General features: G+C 34.7%; 1 protein-coding gene across 1 annotated transcript in view; it reads left to right on the top strand.

The window, feature by feature from the left end:
• Positions 1-24,647, top strand: part of LOC138706744 (uncharacterized) — a 736,334-nt gene that overhangs the window by 147,743 nt on the left and 563,944 nt on the right. The gene's annotated exons all lie outside the window — the stretch shown is intronic.

Raw genomic sequence — 24,647 nt, 5'->3', positions numbered from 1 at the left:
TTGAAAATAGTACACATGTTCAAATAGTATACAGGGTGTTTCCGGGCTAGTGTTACAAACTTTCAGGCATGATTGGGAAGGGTACATGTACCAATTTGAGATAAGAAACCCTGGTCCGGAAATGACTGATTCGAAAGTTCCTTCATCTGACTCCTTATAAACTTCAATTGTTACATGCACTTCATCCAGATAATTATCACAAAAGATATGAGTTTGCACTGGATATACTTGATGAGTCACAGATTCAAATTTTGCCAGCTATAAAAGACATTGCACTTTCCTTTGGACATCCATCTTCTATAATTAATTGTAACAATGAAAATTATTGCATTTGTTCGATTCTTACCGTCTTTTGTTTCCTTCAGTGCCTCAAACTTACAGACGAAAACCTTTGGGAGTTTTATTTTCATCTAGTAGCAATATTACATTTCTACCTCTATTCATTCAAAAAATATAATCCTCTGAAACCGAACTATGACTTTTGGGACACACTGTATTTTTAATCATTTTTTTTTTCTGTGTTACAATTTCTGTTGCAGGTAAATGTTCGTAAATGTAAATATGTTATTTTCACAGTTTTGAACCTGATGTTGTGGAAAATTTATTACTTCAGTAGAATGCATTGTTGGCGTTTGTCGACCGAATTTCATCAAGAATGCTCAGCGGCGGATTCTTTCAATCTGGTTTTAGTACTTCCTGCAACATTCTCAACTCAATTTTTAAGTGAATATTCTGTAGTTACTTGCCTCTCGAATTTTATATCATCCTGTATATAAAATTTTAATATATGTATTATTCTTCATTGTAAAGGAAGTCATTCCTGTCATATCGTAGCAAGTCAAGGGAATCCAATTTTGAAATGCGAATAAATGACTCAGAGAACCGGATAAGAGGTCAAGACCTCAAGGTCGAATATCAGTCAAATGCTATTTCTGGTTGGGTAGACGCCCTGATGAAGGAAATGCCTTGGATTCCGTTTACGCCTGCCATATCACTTTCTCTTCTACGGGGTGACCATGGTTACCAGTTCAGAATACACAGTCATGCTTTCCCACAGCAGTCAAAAGTTTTCGCTACGTGGAAAGGTAAACAGACCAGACGGAGCAATCTGCAAATGTACGTTTCTACCTTTTCTGTGGTGCAGTAGATCCATTAAAGCCAATGGTAACAGGTTCAAATCAAACTGGGTGAGTGGATTTCTAAGAACAAATTCCAGATGAAGACAACTTATCTGTTTTACAAATAGTAATGAATTCGTTATGATGCCAAATTTGTTCTCCCCCTTTTTGTTTTGTCACCGTTAGCTCGATTCGGTATACTTTGTTTTAAAAAACATAATTTCAGCCATTCAAAGTCTACTGTAGTTAATGACGTCATCATATCAACATATAAATCACTAGTATGTATGTGTGTGTTTGTGTATTTATTCCCACTGCATTGGGTATATACCCTGTGGCAGTGGTAACTAATTATACTCAATAATGACAATAATAAACTTGTTAATTAAAAGTACACGTAATAATAATAATACCAATAATTTATTGCTAACAATAAATAATAATAATAATAATAATAATAATAATAATAATAATAATAATAATAATAATAGGGAATATCCTAAATTAAATGAAGCACGATCACTTAAAATAACATTTAATATAAATCTAATTTGTATCTTAAATCTAAGTTCGATCTAAAACCCACGAGTATGATATGTTCACATCTGCACAAGTACCTTTCAACATTACACTCATTTCACTGTCAACTCACTCACTGCACTGGAACTACGACACATTTCACTGATTCTATCCTGATTTCACTAACACTTGAAAAACATTTCACTGTTCAAATACTTTGCACTGCCACTATAAACTATAAAGCTTCACTAACAGGAACACGTTTCACTTACACAACACACTTCACTGACACCAACACACTTCACTGACACAACATAATTCTTCACTGATACAACACTCCAATAACAAAATATCATTTACATCCTTTACATACTGTGTATAATTATAGTCTATTAGTAAAGTCCTTAAGCCTATTTTTAAATACATTTTTGGTTGTAGGTAAAGCCTTTAGTAAGTCTGCAGGTAAAGCATTCCAGTCCCTGATAGTACGATTGAGAAAAGAAAACTTTCCAGTGTCCATCCTCTGTCTTCTTTCCCTCAATTTATATGAGTGGTCGTTCCTTGAAGAGTAATTTGGCGGCTGCAACCTATTCTTTATTTCTCTCCAGGCAGGTTCACGTTGCATATAAATCACTAGTACGACCAGTAATGGAATATGGTGCTGCATGTTGGGATCCTTACAGATTAGAACATATTAAGACACTGGAAAAGATAAAAAAAACGGGCTCTCAAGTGTTGTCGGAAAAATTCACCTTTAAAATGAGACACACTCACGGGCAGGAGAACGCGAATTCGATTATGCGCACTGTTCAAAACATACAGAGGTGAGCCTGCCTGGAGAGAAATAAAAAATAGGTTGCAGCCGCCAAATTACTCTTCAAGGAACGACCACTCATATAAATTGAGGGAAAGAAGACAGAGGACGGAGACTGGAATGTTTTCGTTTCTCAATCGTACTATCAGGGACTGGAATGCTTTACCTGCAGACCTACTAAAGGCTTTACCAACAACCAAAAATGTATTTAAAAATAGGCTTAAGGACTTTACTAATAGACGATAATTATACACAGTATTTAAAGGGTGTAAATTATATTTTGTTATTGAAGTGTTGTATCAGTGAAGAATTATGTCGTGTCAGTGAAGTGTGCTGTGTCAGTGAAGTGTGTTGTGTAAGTGAAACGTTTCCTGTCAGTGAAGCTTTATAGTTTATAGTGGCAGTGCAAAGTATTTGAACAATGAAATGTTTTTGAAGTGTTAGTGAAATCAGGATAGAATCAGTGAAATGTGTCGTAGTTCCAGTGCAGTGAGTGAGTTGTCAGTGAAATGAGTGTAGTGTTCAAAGGTACTTGTGCAGATATGAACATATCATACTCGTGGATTTTAGTTCGATCTTAGGTTTAAGATTCAAATTGGATTTATTTTAAATGTTATTTTAAGTGATCGTGCTTCATTTAATTTAGGAAAATTATTGTTAGTATTAATTATTAGTATTATTATGAATTGTATTTTTAATTAATGAGTTTATTATTGTCATTATTGAGTGTAATTAGTTACCACTGCCACCGTGTTATACCCATTTGCAGTGTGAATACATACACACACATACATACATACATACATACATACATACATACATACATACATACATACATACATACATACATACATACATAATGTGCGACGGTGAACTGAAGTTTTTAAAGACTGAAAATATGAATCGCATAGATTTTTAAAAATAGAATGATTTAGCCTATATTATACAGAGTGTAACAAAGGTTTCTGTAACAGTATGTTAAAATTATCCTCTTGTTTAGTTTCCATTTTCTCAGGAACCATGACTAAATTTTATGGTGTAGGAGTTGGAACTACTTGATTGTGGTGTGATGCAATTCTTTATTAATAATTTGGTTTAAAATGTGATATTTAGCATCAAATATTTGAAAAAAAAAAAAAAACTAAAATTTTCACTGTACCAGAAACTTTTGTTACGCTCTGTATTTCTTAAGAATTAAGAGTATAAACAAAAAAGTTTCACATTTGATAAGAACAAACAGGCGACTATGACAAAAGAAGAGGTGCAATGCGTGCCTGGGGATTATTACTACTACTACTACTACTGCTGCTGCTGCTGCTGCTGCTGCTGCTGCTGCTGCTGCTGCTTGAAATAGCTTTCAGAGAACCCGGAGGTTCATTGCCGCCCTCACATAAGCCCGTCATTGGTCCCTATCCTGAGCAAGATTAATCCATTCTCTATCATCATATCCCACCTCCCTCAAATCCATTTTAATATTATCTTCCCATCTACGTCTCGGTCTCCCCAAAGGTCGTTTTCCCTCCGGCCTCCCAACTACCAATCTATATGCATTTCTGAATTCCTCCATACGTGCTACATGCCCTGCCCATCTCAAACGTCTGGATTTAATGTTCCTAATTATGTCAGGTGAAGAATACAATGCGTGCAGTTCTGTGTTGTGTAACTTTCTCCATTCTCCTGTAACTTCATCCCTCTTAGCCCCAAATATTTAGAATAAGGTGCTTAGAAAAATATTTGGGGCTAAGAGGGATGAAGTTACAGGAGAATGGAGAAAGTTACACAATGCAGAACTGCACGCATTGTATTCTTCATCTGACATAATCAACATTAAATCCAGATATTTGTGATGGGGAGGGCATGTAGCTCGTATGGGCGATAACAGAAAGACGTATATATTGTTAGTTGGTAGGCCTGAGGAAAAATACCTATGGAGAGGGGAGGATAATATTAAAATGTATTTGAGGGAGGTGGGACATGATGGTGGGGACTGGATTAATATTGCTCAGGATAGGGACCAATGACGGGCTTATGTGAATTAACTTACTAAGATGAATTCTTTATAAAATACTGGGAAAGAAGATTTGTGACCCACATTTTGAACTCTACTGATAACAACATAATACAAAACAGAAGGGCTTAAAATACCTTCGCGTAATAAAAATATTTCCCAAACACCCTGTATAAAAATTACGGCGTTCAAAAACGACTTGCCTGGAAAACGTTACAAATCTAAACGCTAACGAAATCGAACCCCGAGTTTTGGAAACAGAAGTAGCTGTAATGAAAAAGGGGTTTGTGACCCACATATTGAAAACTACTTCCAGAGAATCGATTACTCAAGGCGGGTTTGGAGAAAATGCCGTATAGGAAGGATTTTGCGGAATACCCTATAGCCAAATCCGACGCACACCCACTGGCTAATAAAAATCCTTGGCTCCATCAAGAAAAAGAAGACTCAAGACAGCTGACGCCGCAAATTACAAGATCGGCCACATGGCTGTGCGCGCCTCAAATATCATAATTTGGGCCGACGTAATGAGGCATTGTTGAGCCGCAGCTCAAGGCCCTGCGTGTGAGGTCGAGCGGTCATCCCGCGGAGGTCAGATCGAGCACCGCCGGAGGCACCAGTGGTGAGGCTTTGTATTATCATCACCACAGCAACTACTACAACTCTGTGACTAGTGGACATCAGTATCAGGTCAATACCTCCACCACGACAGTCAGTATCATCAAGAGTATTCGACACTATCAATGTTAACAATATCATCATTTTCACCTTTAACATCGACAGAATAATCGCCGTGAAGAACAACATCAACACCATCAATATTATAACAAAGTCTCCACCATCACATATCACTCTATTTCACCGTCAATTCCATCAATATCATCACAATATCTACACCATTAAATATCACTGTGTCAATATCACTAGCATCAATATTATAACAAAATCTCCACCATCACATATCACTCTATTTCACCGTCAATTCCATCAATATCATCACAATATCTACACCATTAAATACCACTGTGTCAATATCACTAGCATCAATATTATAACAAAGTCTCCACCATCATATATCACTCTATTTCACCGTCAATACCATCAATATCATCACAATATCTACACCATTAAATATCACTGTGTCAATATCACCACCATCAATATTATCACAATATCTCCACCATCAAATATCACTCTATTTCACCGTCAATACCATCAACATCATCACAATGTCCCATCATCAAATATCACACTGTGTCAATATCAACGCCATCAATATCATCACAATGTTCGAACATCAAATATGACACTGTGTCAATATCACCACCATCAATATCATCACAATGTTCGAACATCAAATATCACACTGTGTCAATATCACCACCATCAATATCATCACAATGTTCGAACATCAAATATCACACTGTGTCAATATCACCACCATCCATATCATCACAATGATCGAACATCAAATATCACACTGTGTCAATATCACCACCATCGATATCATCACAATGTCTCCGTCATCAAATATCACTCTATTTCACCGTCAATACCATGAATATCATCACAATGTCCCAACATCAAATATCTCACTGTGTCAATATCACCACCATCAATATCATCGCAATGTCCCAACATGAAGGGATAGAGTCCACACCTGTGTAGTAACGGTTACCGCGTCTGGCCGCGAAACCAGGTGGCCCGGGTTCGATTCCCGGTCGGGGCAAGTTACCTGGTTGAGGTTTTTCCCGGGGTTTTCCCTCAACCCAATATGAGCAAATGCTGGGTAACTTTCGGTGCTGGACCCCGACTCTTTTCACCGGCATTATCGCCTTCATCTCATTCAGACGCTAAATAACCTAAGCTGTTGATAAAGCATCGTAAAATAACCTACTAAAATAAAAAAATAAAATGAAGGGATAGAGGGCCACATAGTTTCCATATTTAAGAAGAGGGAAAATTGGAGAACGCTGGGTTTGGAGTTAGGACCTGCTCTTGGGCAGAAAACTATGAATGAAGAGAAAAATGAATGATTTGTGTTCCATTCCTACTCTTGTGAAAGGCTGGAACTACCGTCTGACAGTCACATGTTTCACAAATACCTGTGCACGTGTTCCTGCCTTGAAATTACCGCTTCAGACAACACAACAGTCCTTAATATACCTTCAAGTCCTCGTTTGGCATTTGGTACAGTAGCGGAATACACCATCACTTGAGTTAGAGTTGTCCAATATAAATGTCAACTGTGATCCACAAGACACTTCATCTGCATCCAAATCTGTTTCTAGTGGGAGGGCCGCTGGCCCGTGGAATAGAGAAACAGTTGAAATGCGAGTCCCGTAAACAACAAATCGATCATCAGGTGTATCCAGTGTCTATCAAGTTCGCTGGCCGCCCTGTCCCTGTACCCTTCACGCCCTTTGTAAGGACACAGTATTCCATTAATTCTAAACCTGCCATACGGAATTGATGCAAGACAGAAATGCAAACAAATGAAGGTGCATTATTTATCACTTTACGGCGACACCAGTATAAATATCTGTCTATAAACAAATGAAGTAACATTTCTGACTCATTTTTTCGTGCTTGATGTCCAATTTCTTGTATTAAAACTTTTTAAATCGTAAAACAAAAGAGAAACGGAAATTTATTTACTATACTGCAATTTTACACAGAACTCTATTTTACCTCAGATAGGCATGTTAGAGTTTTAAATATATTATTGTAATATTTATATGACATTAATTAATGAAATCTCGTGTTTAAATTTTTAATTGGTTATTTTACGATGCCTTTTCAACTGCTATGGTTATCTAGCGCCTGAGTGAAATAAAGGTGATAATGCCGGCGAAATGAGTCCAGGGTCCAGCTCCGGAAGTTACCCAGCATTTGCTCTTAATAGGTTGAGAGAAAACACCGGAAAAAACTTCAACCAGGTTAAACTGTGATCCGCGGACCCGACGCATTCGTAAGTGAGTTTTAAAATTGAAAATATAATGAAATTGCCAAGCAATTCCAGTAGTATTTGTATCTAAGTTGTAATAAAATATTTTGTAATTACAACTTTTTATTATTAACAAAGCTAATTTCTGCAAAGTTTGTAAACTAAACTTGACTTTGTAATAGGCCTAATTCCTTACATGAAAAATAAATAACATGTATGCACGGAAATATGTTCTTACCTTAGAACTAAGCAAAACAAAGTATACGATTATGTCTCGTGACCAGAATATTGTACGAAGTAGAAACGTGAAAATTGGAGATTTATCCTTCGAAGAGGTGGAAAAAAATTCAAATATCTTGGAGCAACAGTAACAAATAGGCCTATAAATGACACTCGGGAGGAAATTAAACGCAAAATACGGGAAATGCGTGTTATTATTCGGTTGAGAAGCTTTTATCATCCAGTCTGCTGTCAAAAAATCTGAAAGTTAGAATTTATAACACAGTTATATTTACCGGTTGTTCTGTATGGTTGTGAAACTTGGACTCTCACTTTGAGAGAGGAACATAGGTTAAGGGTGTTTGAGAATAAGGTGCTTAGGAAAATATTTGGGACTAAGAGGGATGAAGTTACAGGAGAATGGAGAAAGTTACACAACACAGAACTGCACGCATTGTATTCTTCACCTGACATAATTAGGAACATAAAATCCAGACGTTTGAGATGCACAGGGAATGTAGCACGCATGGGCTAATCCAGAAATGCATATAGAGTGTTAGTTGGGAGACCGGAGGGAAAAAGACCTTTGGGGAGGCCGAGACGTAAATGGGAAGATAATATTAAAATGGATTTCAGGGAGGTGGGATATGATGATAGAGAATGGATTAATCTTGCTCAGGATAGGGACCAATGGTGGGCTTATGTGAGGGCGGCAATGAACCTGCGGGTTCCTTAAAAGCCATTTGTAAGTAAGAACTAAGCTAAACTATCAAGCAGGTCAATGCCATAGAGTTCTCTAATAGTCTATTTTGTCATGACAGAAATATAATAACATTTCAGTAGACTATCTGTGTTTGTAGATGTTAACGTTAGTGTTTTTTTTTCTTTGTTGTGACGCTTCCTAAGCCTGCTGGACATGGGAATGAGTAGCATTCTGTGACGTTACTATGGCAACAGTTGCTCTTATTCATTTCAAAGTAGGTCATGGAACAAACAGTTGACTATCTCTGAGGAATCGGAATTGTACTGTCGTATCGATATATCGAAGTTACGTAAGCTGCAATCGTGAAGTTCACCACGATCATGGCCTTTGCCAGATGCAAACTACATCATCACTAGAAAAAAAAAATGAAACTTGAGTACCGCAATTTTAGTGTCTAGGCTATGTAATGTTGGTTCAACGGGCAGTTGAGGGTCGATTCAAAGAGACGAACAGGCGTACATAGAGACGGATAAGAATGGAGACGGGAAAGTCGTGATCGAAAATGGAATTTTTCAATAGCCGATTCAACCATGACTGGAACAAGAGCTGGAATTACCTTCGGGTACCGCCACTTTCTTTTGATGGAATAGGAAGCAATGAAACACACGGCGAGATTCCCTTAATGCATTAAGTGTACGTACAGCGTGTTCGAAAAACTCCAATATTCGGTGATGCGAAAAACATGTTTGCCCTTGTACATGAGCTGCTGTCAAAAGGAGAATAGCAATGGCAAAGGAAGTTTTTAATAGAAAAAATACTTCTGGAGAAATAATTAAAGAAGAGACTAGTGAAGTGCTTTGTATGGAGTGTAGCACTATATGGGGCAGAAACATGGACATTATAACGAAGTGAAGAGAAGCGAATAGAAGCATTTGAAATGTGGATATGGAGAAGAATGGAGCGTGTGAAATGGACGGAGAGATTAAGAAAGGAAGCTGTATTGGAAAACGTGGATGAAGAAATAATGATGCTGAAACTGATCAGGAAGAGGAAAAGGAATTGGCTGGGTCACTGGCTGAGAAGAAACTGCCTACTGAAGGATGTACTGGAAGGAATGGTGAACGGGAGAAGAGTTCGGGGCATAAGAAGATATCAGATGATAGACGACATTAAGATATATGGATCATATGAGGAGACTAAGAGGAAGGCAGAAAATAGGAAAGATTGGAGAATGCTGGGTTTGCAGAGAAAGACCTGCCCTTGAGCAGAACACTATGATTGAGTGAATGAATGAATATTGGAAAAAATAAAGGACATAATTTTTCGCTCATAATCCGTAAATTTTAAATTAGAACCTTTGTACACCTCTGAAAGTAGAAAGAATAAAATACATAGGATTTTAATATATTCATATGTGATACACCATTTTAAGAGGAATAATCAAAGAATGCATTGGAAAAATTAAAAGTACGTAATTTTCGGCTCAAAATCCGTCAATTTAAAACAAGAACGTTTAAATTAGAACTTGTGTACACCTCAGAAAATCTAAAAATTAAAATAGAATTTTAGTAAATTCATATGTGATACACCATTTTAAGAGGAAAAATCAAAGAAAACATTGAAAATATTAAGAGTACTTCATTTTACGTCTAAAGTTCTTAAGCTAAAAGTAAAATACAGTGCGTTGAAATCAAATCTTGTATACACCTTCTCAGAAAATCGAAAAATTGAAATAGATGTAATTGTAGTATATTCATATTATGTAACAAACCATTTTAAAGAGGAAAAATCAAAGAATACATTGGAAAAATAAAAAAAAATACGTAATTTTCGGCCTAAATTCTTTAGATTAAAAAAAGAAAAGACGTTAAAATCAAAACAGGTATACTTACATCTCAGAAAATCGAAAAACTAAAACAGGGAGAATTTTAGTGTATTCATATGTGATATATCATTTTAAAGAGGAAAAGTCAAAGAATACATTGGAAAAATAAAAATTACGTATTTTTCGGCCTAAATTCCTTAGATTAAAAAAAGAAAAGATTTTAAAATCAAAACAGGTATACATCTCAGAAAATCGAAAAAACTAAAATAGGTAGAATTTTAGTGTATTCATATGTGATATATCATTTTAAAGAGGAAAAGTCAAAGAATAGATTGGAAAAATAAAAATTACGTATTTTTCGGCCTAAATTCCTTAGATTAAAAAAAAAAGGAAAGACGTTAATATCAAAACAGTTATACTTACATCTCAGAAAATCGAAAAACTAAAACAGGGAGAATTTTAGTGTATTCATATGTGATATATCATTTTAAAGAGGAAAAGTCAAAGAATACATTGGAAAAATAAAAATTACGTATTTTTCGGCCTAAATTCCTTACATTAAAAAAGAAAAAAAAGTGAAAATCAAAACTGGTATACATCTCAGAAAATCGAAAAAACTAAAATCGGTAGAGTTTTAGTATATTTATATGTGTTATACCACATTAAAGAGGAAAAGTAAAAGAATGCATTGGAAAAATATAAGTGCGTAATTTTCCGCCCAAAATCCTTGAATAAACAAAATTCAACGTTAAAATTAAAACATAACACACCTTCTTAGGAAATCAAAAAATAAGAATAAATACAATTTAGTGTATTCATATTATGATATACCATTTTAAGGAGCGAAAATGAAATAATAATATGGAAAAATAAAAGTAGATCAAAATTTTCGCCCAAAATAAAATTCCTAATGTTTTTTGCAATCACACCCAAAACAGTAACAACAAAATCAGTGCTTATACCAAAAGCCTATCCTGCCTGTTAAGATTTTCCGAGGCTCTAACCGGGACCTGTGCGCGGAAAGCCGACACTTTAGCTGTTCTCTGAACATAATCGATTTACAACCCTTTAATGCATTGAATAAATCCACCCCTTCACAGTTTGAAGTCTGTTGATTTTTCATTCACTAAACAAATTGGCAATTAAGTTGGTCTCTAATTCTATTTATAAAAGATTCGTTTTTCTACCCTCCGCCCCTGGATTGGCTGGGGGGGATGAAAAGCTAAAATGCTAGAAACTGCTTTCACCCTCGACTTTAGAGAGCGTACAAAGCGACTGACCAGAGTTGTAGATTCTTGTTCCACCCTCCTTCTCTCGTGGGTTTTGAAAAGAGGGTGGGGGGTTGAAAGGTATTCATTATAGGGAGATCTGAGGGCTCCACCCACCCCCTGGAGCCAGGTTCGCTCCGCACCCCCTGAGAGTTCATCTGTCTCCCGCTGGGTAGCAGTCTTCTGCTCGCTGTACTAACATTGTTTGACCTCTATTGGTCTTGAACCAAAAGAAAATCTGTTCTGCTCCTGGCGTTCCGGGAAATTCAGAGAAATAATTTATGATACGCCCTGTGTGAGAGGCGGAGCTGGAAGTGTGTACACGGTGAGAGCCAAATTTTGCAGGAAATTCAGAGAAAATGTTAAAGTAAACTTCCTGGAAACAGTATGCGTTTGTCCTTCCCCATAAAGTATTCAGTTATGTTCCTACCCATTTGAGATGCTCCTAGAATGTTACATTTTTCGCTGCTAACGTATAAAACGGGCTCAGCATTAGGGGAAAGTCCTGGAGATAAATGACCAATTACATGAAAGATTACTTACTGGCTTTTAAGGAACCCGGAGGTTCATTACCGCCCTCACATAAGCCCGCCATTGGTTCCTATCCTGAGCAAGATTAATCCAGTCCCTACCATCATATCCCGCCTCCCTCAAATCCATTTTAATATTATCTTCCCATCTACGTCTCGGCCTCCCCAAAGGTCTTTTTCCCTCCGGTCTCCCAACTAACACTCCACATACAATTCTGGATTCGCCCATACGTGCTACTTGTCCTGCCCATCTCAAACGTCTGGGTTTAATGTTCCTAATTATGTCAGGTGAAGAATACAATGCGTGCAGTTCTGTGTTGTGTAACTTTCTCCATTCTCCTGTAACTTCATCCCTCTTAGCCCCAAATATTTTCCTAAGCACCTTATTCTCAAACACCCTTAATCTGTGTTCCTCTCTGAAAGTGAGAGTCCAAGTTTCACAATTATACAGAACAACCGGTAATATAACTGTTTTATAAATTCTAACTTTCAGTTTTTTCGACAGCAGACTGGATGATAAAAGCTTCTCAACCGAATAATAACAGGCATTTCCCATATTTATTCTGTGTTTAATTTTCTCCCGAGTATCATTTATATTTGTTACTTTTGCTCCAAGGTACTTGAATTTTTCCACCCTTTCAAAAGGATAAATTTACAATTTTTGTATATCCATTTCGTACTATGTTCGGGTCAGAAGACAAATTAGATATTTATTTTTTTTTTTTTTGGTATTTACTTCGAAATCTATTTCTTTACCTGCTTCAAGTAAACATTTTGTGTTTTCTCCATAATTATTTTGTTTTAAAATACTGCGAAAAAGTACTATTACAAAACTAAAATCAGTTTCACGTGTTATTTAAATTTTTATTAATTTAATTACGAAAGTAGAAAGACAATCGTAGTTTTTGACGCACAAAAAATATTCAATATATGCAATAGCCTATATTTCATTGTTGTAAAAATGACGTGAAACTATTGTCGCATCATGTTTCTTGATAAATTAAGAAAATAAATAATAATAATATATTATTTGGACAGTTTTCCTCCAATTTGACGAGGAAAGTAAGAATCAACTTAATGGAAAGAAATCTACACATAGGTTCAGTCAATCAATCAATAGTCTGGTAGCACCAAATAAGGATTGGAAATACGTGAAAGTGAATTTGGCCGAACTTTAGAAAGAGACGTACGATATTTATTTATTTATTTATTTATTTATTTATTTATTTATTTATTTATTTATTTATTTATTTATTTATTTATTTATTTATCTAATAATTGTAACATAAAATATAATATATATACAGAAAAACTTTAGCTAGCCCCTGGAAGAGTAGAACTCATGCTCAGGGGCGGATTCCTGAATTGAAATTAATAAGTATACAATACAATTTGTCAACACAGAACTGCACGCATTGTATTCTTCACCTGACATAATTAGGAACATAAAATCCAGACGTTTCAGATGGGCAGGACATGTAGCACGTATGAGCGAATCCAAAAATTTATATAGAGTGTTAGTTGGGAGGCCTGAGGGAAAAAGACCTTTGGGGAAGCCGAGACGTAGATGGGAAGATAATATTAAAATGGATTTGAGGGAGGTAGGATATGATGGTAGAGACTGGATTAATCTTGCTCAGGATAGGGACCAATGGCGGGCTTATGTGAGGGCGGTAATGAACCTCCGGGTTCCTTAAAAGCCAGTAAGTAAGTACAATACAATTTGTCTTATGTCTACTATGCAATTAGAATATATAAATTTAAATTTACAATTTTTCAATTTTCATAAAATCCATACATAACTTTTTTAAATTTAAAAAACTAGAACTATTAGAATTGACAAGATTAGGATATTTAAATATAAATTTGTTATATATTCTTGGGCCTAAATTACTGCTATGATTAAATATTGTAACAGTGTTGCATTTTGGTTCAAACAATTTTAAAGAATTCATACCTTTTGTTTCATAACTATGAGAATACAATTCAAAATTATTTCGAATTTTATGTATGAATTTTATTAATACAATATAATAAATTTGTCTTATGTTAAGTACATTAAAGACTAAAAACAAATTTTGAGATGGAAAATCAATAGGTTTATGAAGATATATTTTAATTATTTTCTTCTGTAATTAATAAAGTGGATTAAAATTGGATTTAAGTGAGCTACCTCATCCTATAATTCCATACATTATTACTGATTGAAATAAAGTTAAATATATTATGCGTAATAAACTTATTGACAATTAATTCCTCAATAAAACAAAATAATATATTATTTTACGTAATTTATTAGAAAGTTGATTAATGTGTTGGTTCTATTTTAAATGATTATCGAAAATTATGCATGTATCTATAATTATCTTTCAAATTAATATTTTAATGTTTAAAATATAATAATAATAATAATAATAATAATAATAATACGTTTAAAACATAGGCTACGTATGGGATACAAATAAAGATAAAAGCAGTGCTTTCACAATAGCATCAGTTCAAAGTGCAATAGCTATTACCTGTTGCCATAACAACGGATTCCTTCTCGAACAGATGAGTCCATTACATTAGCGCTCTGTTGCTAGGTCACAAGGAAGGAGGCTTATACAAAATTAACAGAGGTTACAAGTCCTTGGCGGTGTTTAAATTTCGAAGACACGGCTAGATTGCGCCTGACACCGAACTACCCGGTCTGCTCCTCTTCTCGGATTAACCTGCAATAAGGACAAAGTTGTGAGTTGCAGGAATGCCCGATACAATGCAGCCCGCAACACGGATCCTTTGTCTGGCGTCAGATGCAGCCCAGCCCGGTGTCCGTGCTCGGCACAGCTTATCCCTGGGTTTGCATGAAGTGGAAGCTGAAAAAACTTGCTTGCAACTATGCACTAAATATACACTTTAATTAATTAGGTGGTTAATTAATTAATTCATTGATTCAACCATCCCTCTATCCATCTTTCTATCTATTCATCCATTCATTCATTCAGCCATCCATCTTTCCATCGATCGATCCATTCATAATTCATTCAACAATTCATCTTTCCATCGATTCATCCATCCATCCATCCATCTTTCCATCGATCGATCCATTCATAATTCATTCAACAATTCATCTTTCCATCGATTCATCCATCCATCCATCTATCCATCTTTCCATCGATCGATCCATTCATAATTCATTCAACAATTCATCTTTCTATATATTCATCCATCCATCCATCTTTCCATCGATCGATCCATTCATAATTCATTCAACAATTCATCTTTCTATATATTCATCCATCCATCCATCTTTCCATCGATCGATCCATTCATAATTCATTCAACAATTCATCTTTCTATATATACATCCATCCATCTATCCATCTTTCCATCGATCGATCCATTCATAATTCATTTAACAATCCTTCTTTCCATCGATCTATTCATCCATTCAACCATCCATCTTTCTATCTATTCATCCATCTTTCCATCCTTCCATCTTTCCATCGATTCATCCATCCATCTTTCCATCGATGGATCTTTCTTCATTCATTCAATCATCCATCTTTTCATCCACCCATCTTTCTGTCGATCCTTTCATCCATCCATCCATCTTTCCATTGGTCCATCCATTCATTCATTCATTCATTCGTTCAAAAGTCCACCTTTCCATCGATCCATTCATTCGTGCATCTAATAATTCATTAATTTATTCATTCAACCTTCCATCCATCCATCTTTCCATTCACCCATTCATTCATTCATTCTACAATCCATCTTTCCAACGATCCATTCATTCATGCATCCAACCATTCATTAATTTATTCATTCATCCTTCCATCCATCTTTCCATTCACCCATTCATTCATTCATTCATTCATTCATTCAACAATTCATCTTTCCAACGATCCATTCATTCATGCATCCAATCATTCATTAATTTATTCATTCATCCATCCATCCATCTTTCCATTCACCCATTCATTCATTCATTCATTCATTCATTCATTCAACAATCCATCTTTCCAACGATCCATTCATTCATGCATCCAACCTTTCATTAATTTATTCATTCATCCTTCCATCCATCTTTCCATTCACCCTTTCATTCATTCATTTATTCATTCATTCATTCTACAATCCATCTTTCCAACGATCCATTCATTCATGCATCCAACCATTCGTTAATTTATTCATTCATCCATCCATCCATCTTTCCATTCGCCCATCCATTCATTCATTCATTCATTTATCTATTAGTTGTCTGCCCAAGGGCAGATGTTTCACTGCAAACCCAGCGTTCTTCAATCTTCACATTTTCTGTCTTCCTCTTAGTTTAAATGTGCTTATGGATCGCTTTAATGAAATTTTAACGAGAAATTTAGACAACTTCTAAATAAATATTTACTTTTTTAAAAATTAATAAAATAAACTAATTTTACTTGAGTTAATGCAACAGCTTTTTCCGTAGTTTAAATGGCAATTATTTTTTTTTTGGTACTTTATTTTGTAAAGGAACATCTTTTTTAATTTAATACAAGTTTGTATGCTGAAAATGAATATTCTTTATTTCAGGATGTGAGTGGGGCAAACTGAAAGAGGCAGATCCTTGTCCTGAGTTCATCTGCCCCTTCAACATAGATGCTATTTTCTGAAAACTATTTTGACCTATACTTTTCTGACACACTGACATAAATATAAATGAACAATTTAACTTTGGCCTGTACGCCTAATTTTGTAAGTTAGGAGGGGAACACAGGAACAACACTCCTGAGGAAACTGGATTCATTGTGCTGTCATGCATTACTTTGTACAGCTGCAATTGTGGCCATGTCGTCAAAAATCTATTGAAAGTGTCGGCAAAATCTCGGACACACTGTATATGCCCTAACATGAATTATCAAATCTCATAAAATAATTAGTGCCATTAACTCTACAGTCGCATTAAGCGGGAAGGATTTAGTGTCATCTGGTGACAGGTTTACGAACTTCATCAATCTCTGACGCGTTAAAAACTAACCTCTTAACGAAGCACTTGATGCGACATCTTCTTCCCAGTCAAATGTTAAGTAGAGTTCACTTACTAAACCCAGATGCAATTCGTGTAATTTATTAATGTAATTTCGTCTTTTGTTTCAGGTAAGTTACGACTCCGTCTTGTATGTGCGTTGCAGTTAACAGTAGAGCATCAAACGGCGCTGTGAATGTCAACCTCGAACTGTAAGTTGAGATTTAAGCAATAGTTGGTCGTAGTTGGCGTCTCTGTGTTGCAAATAAACTAGAAACTTTGATTTCAGAGCATATGTGCTTCACTCAGCCCCTTGTGTGCACTCAAATGCTTCTAGTACGGGAACGTCCCTGCAGAGCTGTCTGGTTTTGACAGTCGTGTTTGATTAGGTTCTGTAGTCTCAGGTAATTTGTATATTTGGGTAATTAATTTTCTCTGTACATCTGTTCAGGATGTGCGCGCAACAATGTTAATTGAAGTCATTCATTAGAAATAATTCTGTAGGACAGAACGACAGATGGCATGTAATTACACAGTTTCGAAGTCGACATTTTCTATATCATCGTCATCATCATCATTATCATCGTGTAGGCAAATATCCGTTCACTTGTTAGAAATAAATATAAAGTAATTACATAATTAAAATAGGACATTAGTCCAGGGAACATTCGTGTTTGATAGAAGGATAAATCGTTTAATATGTTACTTAATTTAAATTGTATTTAAATAATTAAAATGCGACCATTTTGGTCCAGAGACCACTCATTTGGTGCAATGACAATTCCTTTGACATGTTTCTTAATTATTATTATATGCAAATAATTAAAATGATCATTTGATTCAGAGAACATCCCTTTTTGTGCAATGATAATTCCTTTAACATGTTTCTTAATTGTTTTTTCATCAAATAATTAAAATACGATCATTTGGTTCAGAGAACATCCGTTTTTGTGCAATGATAATTCCTTTAACATGTTTTTAATTGTTTTTTCATCAAATAATTAAAATACGATCATTTGGTTCAGAGAACATCCGTTTTTGTGCAATGATAATTCCTTTAACATGTTTCTTAATTGTTTTTTCATCAAATAATTAAAATACGATCATTTGGTTCAGAGAACATCCCTTTTTGTGCAATGATAATTCCTTTAACATGTTTCTTAATTGCTTTTTCATCAAATAATTAAAATACGATCATTTGGTTCAGAGAACATCCGTTTTTGTGCAATGATAATTCCTTTAACATGTTTCTTAATTGTTTTTTCATCAAATAATTAAAATACGATCATTTGGTTCAGAGAACATCCGTTTTTGTGCAACGATAATTCCTTTAACATGTTTCTTAATTATTATTACATGCAAATAATTAAAATACGATCATTTGGTTCAGAGAACATCCGTTTTCTTGCAATGATAATTCCTTTAACATGTTTCTTAATTTTTTTTCATCCAAATAATTAAAATACGATCATTTGGTTCAGAGAACATCCGTTTTTTTGCAATGATAATTCCTTTAACATGTTTCTTAATTGTTTTTTCATCAAATAATTAAAATACGATCATTTGGTTCAGAGAACATCCGTTTTTGTGCAATGATAATTCCTTTAACATGTTTCTTAATTGTTTTTTCATCAAATAATTAAAATACGATCATTTGGTTCAGAGAACATCCGTTTTTGTGCAATGATAATTCCTTTAACATGTTTCTTAATTGTTTTTTCATCAAATAATTAAAATACGATCATTTGGTTCAGAGAACATCCCTTTTTGTGCAATGATAATTCCTTTAACATGTTTCTTAATTGCTTTTTCATCAAATAATTAAAATACGATCATTTGGTTCAGAGAACATCCGTTTTTGTGCAATGATAATTCCTTTAACATGTTTCTTAATTGTTTTTTCATCAAATAATTAAAATACGATCATTTGGTTCAGAGAACATCCGTTTTTGTGCAACGATAATTCCTTTAACATGTTTCTTAATTATTATTACATGCAAATAATTAAAATACGATCATTTGGTTCAGAGAACATCCGTTTTTGTGCAATGATAATTCCTTTAACATGTTTCTTAATTGTTTTTTCATCAAATAATTAAAATACGATCATTTGGTTCAGAGAACATCCGTTTTTGTGCAATGATAATTCCTTTAACATGTTTCTTAATTGTTTTTTCATCAAATAATTAAAATACGATCATTTGGTTCAGAGAACATCCGTTTTTGTGCAATGATAATTCCTTTAACATGTTTCTTAATTGTTTTTTCATCAGATAATTAAAATACGATCATTTGGTTCAGAGAACATCCGTTTTTGTGCAATGATAATTCCTTTAACATGTTTCTTAATTGTTTTTTCATCAAATAATTAAAATACGATCATTTGGTTCAGAGAACATCCGTTTTTTTGCAATGATAATTCCTTTAACATGTTTCTTAATTGTTTTTTCATCAAATAATTAAAATACGATCATTTGGTTCAGAGAACATCCGTTTTTGTGCAACGATAATTCCTTTAACATGTTTCTTAATTATTATTACATGCAAATAATTAAAATACGATCATTTGGTTCAGAGAACATCCGTTTTCTTGCAATGATAATTCCTTTAACATGTTTCTTAATTTTTTTTTCATCCAAATAATTAAAATACGATCATTTGGTTCAGAGAACATCCGTTTTTTTGCAATGATAATTCCTTTAACATGTTTCTTAATTGTTTTTTCATGCAAATAATTAAAATATGATAATTTGGTTCAGAGAACGTCCGTTTTTGTGCAATGATAATTCCTTTAACATGGTTCTTAATTGTTTTTTCATGCAAATAATTAAAATATGATAATTTGGTTCAGAGAACATCCGTTTTTGGTGCAAGCATAATTATTCGTTTAACATTTTTCTAAATTAATCTTGAATGCGTCCTTTAATAAATCACTCCAATTTAATAGAATTGATTGTGTACGAAGATAATTTTTATGTTAACCTCACTGTGCATCTTTTTTTTTGTGTTAAGTTTGTTTTATTCACGCCTTAACATCTGTGGTCATGTCGCGTGTTTAGAATGTGTGGGTATATCAGTAGGCCGTTTTTACTCCTGTTGAGTTCCTGTTTGTATTGTATATTGTAGATGGCTTGTATTCATGTAACTGATTCTAGAGTTTGATTAATGTTTTTGGTATTGGTAATTGAGGCGGTGATGAATAATGGCATGTATCTTTCCAATCCGGCATTTGCCTTCATGACTAAGGGAAATCATGAAAAATCCCAGTCAGATTGGTCGGCCACGGGGTTTGTACCCGGGATTTCCCGAATGGGTGTCTCAAACGTTACCCTCTGATATTCCAATTTTCATCGAAATCCGTTCAGCCATTATCGCGTGAAAAGGTAACAAACATCCAGACAGACAGACAGACACACAAACAATAATTTCAAAAAGCGATTTTCGGTTTCAGGATGATTAATTACACATGTTAACACCAATTATTTTTGGAAAAGCGAAAACTACCAGAAAAATTTCGGTTACAGATATATTATTAGTATAGATAAAATGAAGGATATAAAACATATTTTAAAAAATCGGGAACATCGTTGTAATCAAAGCTCGTGTTCGGGTACAATTCCATCTGGCACAAGAAATACAAAAGTTAATACACAGAAATATTACATAAAAACGAAAAACAAAGGAAAAATAACACAAAAGAAACGTTCTACATAGAACCAATTTTTAAATATAATTTAGGCCTATAAACAGATGTTTAATATCTAATCAATTTAACAGGAAATGTAGAAAATTCAGGGAGCGTATTGATTATGGAGCTATACAGGATGAATCGTAAGTATCGTCATTAATTTCAGGGGGTTATTCTTTGAGATATTTCAAACAAAAAAGTTTAAATACACTTTTGTTCGCTTTTGCTTCCTTTCAGAGAAAAAAATTATTTTATATGAAATATTTCATAACGTGTTTTGGGAAAGTCATTGATTGAATTCCGTCCACACCTGTGGAGTAACGGTCAGCGCGTCTGGCCGCGAAACCAGGTGGCCCGGGTTCGAATCCCGGTCGGGACAAGTTACCTGATTGAGATTTTTTTCCGGGGTTTTCCCTCAACCCAATACGAGCAAATACTGGGTAACTTTCGGTGCTGGACCCCGGACTCATTTCACCGGCATTATCACCTTCATTTCATTCAGACGCTAAATAACCTAGATGTTGATACAGCGTCGTAAAATAACCCAATAAAATAAAAAAAAATTGATTGAATTCCCAATTCAGTCAATTTAAGAGAGTAGTCTATTATGATGACTATTACACTTTTACTACGTCATACTAGTTTTGACCAATAAAACTCTACGAAAGGATGTCTTTCAACCAATCATGGATGCTTATCACACAATTTTATCGCGTCCCTAGCATTTCTTTAATTTTATCGCTTCCCTAGCATTTGTTTGTTTTTATCACTAACCTAGCATCTGTTTCTTTGTTTGCCAACATTTCAAACTGCACTGGTCTGGACGTCAAAAAACAGAAAATTACAAACCACTCCAGTCGATGCACAGCACTTTCAAATATGACTCGCATTGGCATTCAAGAACAAGAATTAATAAAGATCACTGGTCATAGCTATGCATCTTCCCTGAAACCCTATTTACAAATAAATGAAGAGCACCATTCGGAAATCCTGAATAAGTTGAGGGATACACCATGTACATCAACGAGTTCCACTTCTTTTACGCACACGTCCAATATAACATCAACTGAACCACCAACCACTAAAACATTCAAATTTGAAAATTGTACCTACTTTCAATAATTGTTTCTTTTAAAATTAATCATGTTCATTTTTTATTTCATCATCCCATATAAAACTTTTCTAACACTTGTTTATATTATTTAGGTTATGTTATAGCTTCTGCTATATGATATTATGGATAGTCACGTATCAGAGATTGTTTAATACTAAGATTTATTGAAAATCATCTGTCAAGTGACGTTGATTACTGGGATCGGGATGATTGAAGTGGAATGCAACTGTTTTAATAAAAATGAAACTGAATCAACAAAGCCTTCTTGACTAGTAACCGTCCACAGAGTTCAATGAAGATTCCATAGTTGGCACAACTGATAACAAGAAAACAGCTAATCCTAACACACTACTGCCATCTAGCGTAATATTTGTAATGTTGAGATGGTACAATAATACATTTGAAGACAGTTCTATTTTCGTAAGTCAATTAATATTTTATTGTATTAGAGTACTTTATTTTTTCTAATCTTTATATACTTTCTTCTAATCGTGTAATAGTCAATTAAATCCCACTCGAATTTTGATTTTCTCTAGATAAATCGAAACCTCTAGTGAGATTACTGTTGATAATGGGTACAAGTTATATATATTTTTTTTTAGAACTAGAAGAAATGAGCTTCCAGGTGAGGCAAAACATTATTTACCGAAATTTTGAGGAAATTTCACATTTCTGGAGTCGACGTATAGGTATCGTAAGTACAGACGAATGAAAGGAGCTGAATGTATGAGAGTAGTCGAGTCGGCAGTGAATGTTCGGGTCCCTCGTGCTTCCTTGTTGCCGCTCGCCCTCCCACACTGGAATGTACCCGCTGACCTTGGGATGCCTTTCAGTTCTCCGGGCCGGGCGCCATTGTTAGCCGCTGCAGCGTTTGATGTATCACACCAGTTGGTAATGCTGAACGTGTGTGAGCGGCTCCCTTGACCCACTGATTAGGACTGCGACGAGAAGAAAAAGGGGAGGGGAAGAACGAGTGAGAAATGTGAAGAGGGTAACTTAAGGAACACGGAACGAAAAATGTTGTGGAAGTTAATGAAACAGAAAAACAGAGCAAGAGCTAAGGAAAAAGACTAAAGAAAAAGGAAGGCAAGAAAGAATAAAATTAAGATAGGGATGAAGAAGGAAGAAGATAAACTACAGGAAGTAGGAAAGCGACATGAGAAAGGAACAAAAACTAAGAAAGCGAGGTGAAGAAAGAAAAATAAAAAACTAAGAAAGAGAGAATTGAAGAAGGAAGGAGAGAGACTCAGAAAGGAAGATGAAGAAAGAAGATCAGGAATTAATAAGAGAGGTAAAGAAGAAAGAAAAGGAACTACGAAATTGAGATGAAGAACAAAAATTAAAAAACTGAGATGAGAAGCACAAAAACAATCGAAGCGAGATGAAGAAAAAATAAACGAAGGAAGCCAAATGAAGAGGAAGGACAAAAATTAAGAAACTGAGATGAAGAAGCACAAAAACTAAGAAAGCGAGATGAAGAAGGAACAACAGAAAGGAAGAAAGCAAGATGAAGGATGGAAGACAAAAATTAAAGTGAGTTGAAAAAGCACAAAAACTAACGAAGCGAGATGAAGAAGGAACAACAGAAAGAAAAAAAACAGATGAAGAAAGAAGAACAAAAATTAAAGTGAGTTGAAAAAGCACAAAAAGTAACGAAGCGAGATGAAGAAGGAACAACAGAAAGAAAAAAAGCAGATGAAGAAAGAAGGACAAAAATTAAAGTGAGTTGAAAAAGCACAAAAAGTAACGAAGCGAGATGAAGAAGGAACAACAGAAAGCAGATGAAGAAGGAAGGACAAAAATTAAAGTGACTTGAAAAAGCACAAAAAGTAACGAAGCGAGATGAAGAAGGAAGAACAGAAAGCAGATGAAGAAGGAAGGACAAAAATTAAAGTGACTTGAAAAAGCACAAAAAGTAACAAAGCGAGATGAAGAAGGAACAACAGAAAGGAAGAAAGCAGATGAAGAAGGAAGGACAAAAATTAAAGTGAGTGAAAAAGCACAAAAACTAATAAAGCGAGATGAAGAAGGAACAACAGAAAGGAAGAAAGCAGATGAAGAAGGAAGGACAAAAATTAAAGTGAGTGAAAAAGCACAAAAACTAATAAAGCGAGATGAAGAAGGAACAACAGAAAGGAAGAAAGCAGATGAAGAAGGAAGGACAAAAATTAAAGTGAGTGAAAAAGCACAAAAAGTAACAAAGCGAGATGAAGAAGGAACAACAGAAAGGAAGAAAGCAGATGAAGAAGGAAGGACAAAAATTAAAGTGAGTGAAAAAGCACAAAAAGTAACAAAGCGAGATGAAGAAGGAACAACAGAAAGGAAGAAAGCAGATGAAGAAGGGAGGACAAAAATTAAAGTGACTTGAAAGAGCACAAAAAGTAACGAAGCGAGATGAAGAAGGAAGAACAGAAAGGAAGAAAGCAGATGAAGAAGGGAGGACAAAAATTAAAGTGAGTTGAAAAAGCACAAAAAGTAACAAAGCGAGATGAAGAAGGAACAACAGAAAGGAGGAAAGAAAGATGAAGAATGGAGGACAAAAATTAAAGTGAGTTTAAAAAGCACAAAAAGTAATAAAGCGAGATGAAGAAGGAAAACACAAAGAAAGAAAGCAAGATGAAATAGGCAGTACAAAAACTAACAAAGTGAGATGAAGAAGGAAAAACAGAAACGAAGAAAGCAAGATGAAGAAGGAAGGACAAAAATTAATAAACAGATGAAGAAGCACAAAAACTAACAAAAAGAAAGCAAGATGAAGAAAAAAGGACAAAAAAGCAAGAAGAAGGAGGAAGAGAAAAACTAAGAAAGCAATATGAAAAAGGAAGCACAAAAAGAAAGTGACATGAAGAAGGAAGAGAGAAAACTTAAGAAATTCAGATAAAGAATAGAAAACAGAAATTAAGA

This window comes from Periplaneta americana, chromosome 9, assembly GCF_040183065.1.
Source record: "Periplaneta americana isolate PAMFEO1 chromosome 9, P.americana_PAMFEO1_priV1, whole genome shotgun sequence".
NCBI classification, from domain to species: domain Eukaryota; kingdom Metazoa; phylum Arthropoda; class Insecta; order Blattodea; family Blattidae; genus Periplaneta; species Periplaneta americana.
The sequence above is the reverse complement of the archived record's forward strand: the minus strand, read 5'-3'. Positions and strand labels throughout refer to the sequence as shown.